This window comes from Rhinolophus sinicus, chromosome 7, assembly GCF_057876585.1.
Source record: "Rhinolophus sinicus isolate RSI-liver-muscle chromosome 7, RSI-T2T, whole genome shotgun sequence".
NCBI classification, from domain to species: domain Eukaryota; kingdom Metazoa; phylum Chordata; class Mammalia; order Chiroptera; family Rhinolophidae; genus Rhinolophus; species Rhinolophus sinicus.
In genome coordinates, this window is record NC_142507.1 from 23,042,866 (window position 1) to 23,049,735 (window position 6,870).

Sequence of the window (6,870 nt, forward strand, 5' to 3'; positions counted from 1 at the left end):
AAAATTGGATGTGGTGGTGGTTGCACAACTCTGTGAATATACTAAAAACTATAATAATTATACAATTTAAGTGGATAGATTATGTGATATGTCAATTATATCTTAATAAAGCTGTTATAAAAAAGAAGAAAACAAATTGATAAATTGTACTTCTTCCAAATTTAACATTTCTGCTGTTAAGAGAATGACAAGTTAATCCAGACAGACAATATTTGCAAAGTGTATAGCTGAGAAAGGACTTCTATGCAAAAAATACAAAGAGCTTTAATAACTCAACAAACAAAAAAAAATTTAAATTATAAAAAAGGGCAAAGATTTGAACAAACACTTCACCAAAGAAGATATAAAGATGGTACATAAGCATGTGGAAAAGTACTGAACATCATCAGCCACTAGGGAAATGCAAATTAAAAACATGAGATACTACCACACAACAATTAGAATGACTAGAATGTCTAAAATTAAAACAACTAATCATACTAAATGTCAGTAAGAATGTAGAGGAACAGTAGAACTCTCAGATACTGCTGGTGGAAATCAAAAGTGCTGTAACCATTTTGGAAAACAGTTTGTCAGTTTCTTACAAAGTTAAATATGTACTATCTTGTGACCCACCCACTCCATTCCTACATATTTACCCTAGAGAAAATAAAATATATGTCTACACAAAGACTTGTAGATGAATGCTGTAGCAACTTTATTTGTAATAAACAAAAATGAAAAACCACTCAAGTATCCAACAATAGATGAATGGATAAATTGTGCTTTATCCATTGAATGGAATACTACTCAACAATAAAAAAGGAAATAAACTGCGCATACATACAAATATATGTATGAATCTCAAGGATCATTATCAGTGAAATAAGACAGACCAAAAAATAGTGTATACTATTTGATTCCATTTATATAAAATACTAGAAATCACAAACTATTCTATAGTGACAGAAAGCAGATTCTTTCTGCTTGCTGGGAGATGAGAGGAGAGGCAAGAAGAAAAGTTTACAAAGAGACATATGAAAACTTTTAGGTTTTTGTGGATATTTTTGTCTTGATTGTGGTGATGGTTTCACAGAAGTATGAATATTTCAAAACTTACCAAATTGTATATTTTATAGATGTTTATTTCATGTCATACCTCAATAAATCTCTTTAAAATTTCTAAGATGTAATTTTCCTATCCAAAGATAAGGTGTATTTTGCATTTGTTTGAATCTTATTTTCCAAAATAGCATCCTAAAGTATTCTTCGTATAGTCCTGTACATTTCTTACAAAGTTCATTCCTATACATTTTTTTTGTATTACTCTTACAAATTAAATCTCTCTACTGCATTTTCTGATTGGTTTTGGTTTGTTTATAAGAAAACTTTTGAGTTTTGCTATAACTTTAGAATGAATGACCTGGTGAAAATTTTTTTTCTCCATTCTTAATTCTCTATTTTGACTCATTTTTTATTTGATTTGACTTCATACTGCCAAGTAATTTTGCACAAAGGATTCGTGGGTAGTTTATTCCTTCAGTTATTTCATGTTCAAAATAAACTGCCTGTTGCTTTTTTTGTAGATTGTGATATTGTTGGCAATTTTCCACTCTCCCTTTCCCAGTAGTATCATTATATAGCCCCATTCAAGTGGCTTTGGAAGTTTTAAAGAAGAAAAACTGGTTAGCAATATTAAACAGGTTGCGACAGAATTGTGGCAATTAAGCAGAAAAAGAAGGTATTAATTGAAAAGCAAGTACATATTTACTTATTGGGTTCCAGATACTCATTAATTCAACATTAAGTAACCATATCTATCCATCATTCATTGGGTCAAGGCAGACTTCACCAGTAAGTTAATGCCTGAGTTGGGTCTTTATGGAAGGCCAGCCACTTGCCAGACAATAGAAGCTAAATGTGGATTAGAAGGAAAAAAAAACTATTCCAGGCTCAATATTCCAAGCACAAACATGGAAGCAGTAAACAGCCTGACTGTAAGCAGTTTTACAATATGTAGTTAATTCACTTAATCCTCAAAACAACTCTATGGGAAGGTGTTATTACCCTTTTTTATTGGGGTAAGAACCTTTAACTCTAGATTTACCCTCTTAACAAATTTTTAAGTGTAAAGTACAGCATTGTTAACTATAGGAGCAATGTTGTACACTAGAGTTCTAAAACTTATTCATCTCATATAACTGAAATTTTATACCCATTGCACAGCAACTCTATTTCCCCTTCCCCGTTGTCCCTACCATTGTACTCTCTGCCTCTATGAGTTTGACTATTTTAGATACCTCACATATAGGTGGAATCATACAGTATTTGTCCTTCTGTGATGGCTTATTTCACTTAGCATAATGTCTTCAAGATTAATCCACATTGTTGCATATGGCATGATTTTATTCTTCTTAAGGCTAAATATTTCACTGCATGTATATACCACATTTTCTTTATCCAACTCATCCATAGACGGAATGTTTAGATTGTTTCTACATCTTAGCTGTTGTAAATAATGTTGCAATCCACATTAGGAGTGCAAATATCTCTTCAAAATTATGTCTTTAATTTTTTTTGATAAATACTCAGAAATGGGATTACAATATCTATTTTCAGTTTTTTGAGGGATCTCCCTACTGTTTTCATAAAGGCTGTACAATTTTACATTCCCATACAAGTCTTCCAATTCTTTCACATCTTCATCAACCCTTATCTTTGTTTTGTTTTGTTTTTATGATAGCCATTGTAACAGGTGTGAGGCGATATCTCTTTGTAGTTTTGATTTACATGTCCCTGGTGATTAGTGGTATTGAGCACCTCTTTGTATATCTGTTGGCCATTTGCATGTCTTCTTTGGATAAATGTCTAATCAAGTCCTTTGCCTGTTTTTTAATCAGATTATTTGTTTTCATGCTATTAAGCTGTAAGAGTTCTTTATATATTTTGGATATTAACCCCTTATGAAATATAGGGTTTGCAAATAATTTCTCCCATTTTATAGGTTGCCTTTTCACTCTGTTGATTGTTTCCCTTGCTACATGGAAGCTTTTGAGTTAGATGTAGTTTCACTTGTCTACTTTTGCTTCATTACCTGTGATTTTAGTATTATAGCCAAGTAATTGTTGCCAAGGTTAATGTTATGAAGCTTTTCCCATGTGTTTTATTCTGGTTTTACAGTTTCAAATTTTACATTTAAGTCTTTAATCCATTTTGAGTTTACAGTAGTACCTTGGTTTTTTTTAACATTTCCATTGATGAACATTTCGGTTTACAAATGCCGTAAACCCGGAAGTAAATGTTTCGGTTTTCAAACACGACTCGGAAGTCGAACATGTCACGTGGCTTCCGCTGAGTGCAAGATCCTGAGGCCTAGCTGTCGGCTGTTTTCGAATGTTTCAGAACTCAAACGGTTTTCTGGAACGGATTATGTTAGAAAACCGAGGTACAACTGTATTTCTATCTGTGGTCTAATATAAGGGACCAATTCCATAATTTTGTATGTGGATGTCTAGTTTTCCCAATACCATTTGTTGAAAAAAAGTTTATTTTACTCATTTTGTATTCTAGTACCTTTTTTAAAGATCAGTTGACCATGTATGCATGGGTTTATTTCTGGGTTCTCCATTTCATTCTGGTGGTCTGTGTGTCTACCTTTGTATCAGTATCATATTGTTTAAATGTCCATAGTTCTGTAATATATTTTAAAATCAGGAAGTGTGATGCTTCCAGCTTTGTACTTCTTTCTCAAAACTGTCTTGGTTATTCAGGGTCCTTTATGGTTCCGTATGAATTTTAGGATTGTTTCTATTTCTATTCTTTAAAATGCCTTTGGGATTTTGATAGGGATTGCATTGAATCTGTAGGTTTCTTTAGGTAGTATGGACATTTTAACAATACTAAGTTTTCCAATTCATGAACGCAGGAAGTCTTTCTATTTGTTTGTATCTTCTTTAATTTCTTTCAGAAATATTTTGTAGTTTTCAATGTGTAAGTTTTTTTACTTTCTTGGTTAAGTTTATTCTTAAGAATTTTTCTCTTTTTGATGCTCTTATAAATAGGATTGCTTTCTTGATTTCCTTTTCAGAGAGTTCATTGTGTACAAAAATGTAATTGATTTTTGTATGTTGATTTTAAATCCTGAAACTTTACTGAGTACATTTTTTTGCTCTAATAGTTGTGTGCGTGTGTGTGTGTGTGTGTGTGTGTGTGTAGTCTTTAGGATTTTCTACATATAATATCATGTAACCTGCAGGCAGAGATAATTTTACATCTTTGTTTCATATTTTAATGCCTTTTATTTTTTTCTTGCCTAATTGTTCTGGCTAGAATGTCCAATACTATGTTGAATAGAAGTGGTGAAGTGTGCATTCTTGCCTGGTTCTTGATTTTAGAAGAAAATCTCTCAATCTTTCACCACTGAGTATTATATTAGCTATGTGCTTTTCATATATGAACTGTATTATGTTGTAGTAATTACTTCTATTCCTAGTGCATTGCAAGTTGTTATCATAAAGTGTGTTGAATTTTGTCAAATGCTTTTTCTGTATCTATTAGGATGATCACAAAATTTGTATCCTTTGTTCTGTGAATGTGGTGAATCACAATGACTGATTTTTGTATGTTAAACCATCCTTGCACCCCTGAGACAAATCCCACTTTGTCGTGGTGTATGATCCTTTTAACTTAATGTTGAATTAATTTGGTTTGCTAGTATTTTGTTGAAGATTTTTGCATCAATGTTAATCAGGCATATTGCCCTGTAGTTTTCTTTTCTTGTAGTGTCTGTCTGGCTTTGTTTTAAGGATAATAATGCCCTCATGAAATGAGTTTGGAAGTGTTCCCTCATCTTCAAATTTTTGGAAGAATTTGAGAAGAACTGGTGTTAATTCTTCTTTAAATGTTTGGTAGAATTCACCAGTGAAGCCATCTGGTCTTTAACTTTATTTCTTAGGAGGTTTTGATTACTGATTCAATCTCCTTACTAGGTGCAGATTTGTTCAGATTTTTCTATTTCTTTATTATTCAGGTTTGGTAGATTGCATGTTCCATGAATTTATCCATTTCATCTAGGTTATTCAATTTGTTGGTATATAATTGTTCATAGTAATCTGTTATGATTCTTTTTATTTCTGTGGCATTGGTTGTAACATCTCTTCTTTAATTTCAGATTTTATTTATTTTAGTCTTCCGTCTTTTTTCTGAGTCTAGATAAGTTGTTGGTTTTTTTATTAAGTAACCTTTTCAAAAACCAACTCTTAGTTTCATTGATTTTTTTGTACATATTTATTCTCTATGTTGCTTATCTGCTCTAATATTTATTATTTCCTTCGCTCTGCCAACTTTGGACACAGTTTGTTCTTTTTTTGTAGTTCCTTGAGGTGTAAAATTAGTTTGTTTGTTTTTTATTTTAGATCTTTCTTCTTTTTTAATGTAGGTGTTTATCACCATAAACACTCTTAATGCCACTTTTGCTATATCCCATAAATTTTTACATATTGTGTTTTCAATTTCATTTGTCTCAAGATATCTTCTAATTTCCCTATCAAATTATTTTTCGATGTATCAGTTGTTCAAGAGTCTGCTGTTTGATTTCTATTATTTGTGAATTTTTCAGTTTTTTTTCCTGCTATTATTTTTAGTTTTATTCCATTGTAGTCAGAAAAGATATTAGTATAATCTCAATATTCTTAAATTTATTGAAGCTTGTGTTGTGACCTGCCATGAGATCTATCCTTGAGAATGTTTTGTGTGTTTTTCAGAAGTATCTGTATTCAGTGCTGTTGGGTGGATTGTTCTGTGTATGTCTGTTAGGGTAATTTGGTATATAGTGTTTTTCACTGTAGTACATATAGTGGTATGTACTGTTTTTCTGCTTGGATATTCTATAATTGAAAGTGGGGTATTAAAGACTCCTACTATTATTAAATTGCTGAATATTTCTATTTAGTTCTGTCAACATTTGTTTTATATATTTAGGGGCTCTGACGTTTGGTGGACATATAATTATTATATCTTCTTGGTGAATTGACCCTTTTATTGGTATATGATGTTTTCTTTTGTCTCTTGTGACAGTTTTTAACTTAACGTCATTTTGATAACCATTCCTTTTCTTTTTTGGATACATTTGCATGGAATATCTTTTTCCATCCTTTTACTTTCAGACTACCATATATGTGTCATTAAATCTAAAGTGAGTCTTTTATAGACATCATAGTGTTGTACCTTGTTTTTGTTTTTTAATCTATTCAGTTACTCTATGTCTTTTGACTAGAGAGTTTAATTCATCTACATTTAAAGTAATTATTAATAGAGAAGGATTTATTATTGCCAATTTGTTAACTATATTATATCTGTCTTGTAGCTCTTTGGTCCCTTTCTTTCTTGCTTACTGCCTTCCTTTGTTTTAACTTTTCTGTGATATACTTTGATTACTTTCTTTTTATTTTGTGTATCTTCTGTGGGTGTTTTCTTTATAGTTACAATGTGGCTTACATAAAATTACCATATAATTATAACAGCCTATTTTAAACTGATAATAACTGCAATTGCATACAATTCTAAAATTTTACTTCCCACACATTTTATGTTATATTTTTTATATTGTATACAGTAGTACCTCGGTTTTCAAATGTCTCCATTGACGAACATTTTGGTTTACGAATGCTGTAAACCCAGAATTGCTTCGGTTTTCGAACATGCCTCGGAAGTCAAACATGTCATGCAGCTTCCGCTGAGTGCAAGATCTTGAGGCCTAGCTGTCAGCTGTTTTCGACTTTTTCAGAACTCGAATGGTCTTCTGGAGCAGATTATTTTCAAAAACTTAAGTACCACTGTATTCATTAACATATTTTTATAGTTACAGTTATTTTTAATACTTCTTTCATCTTT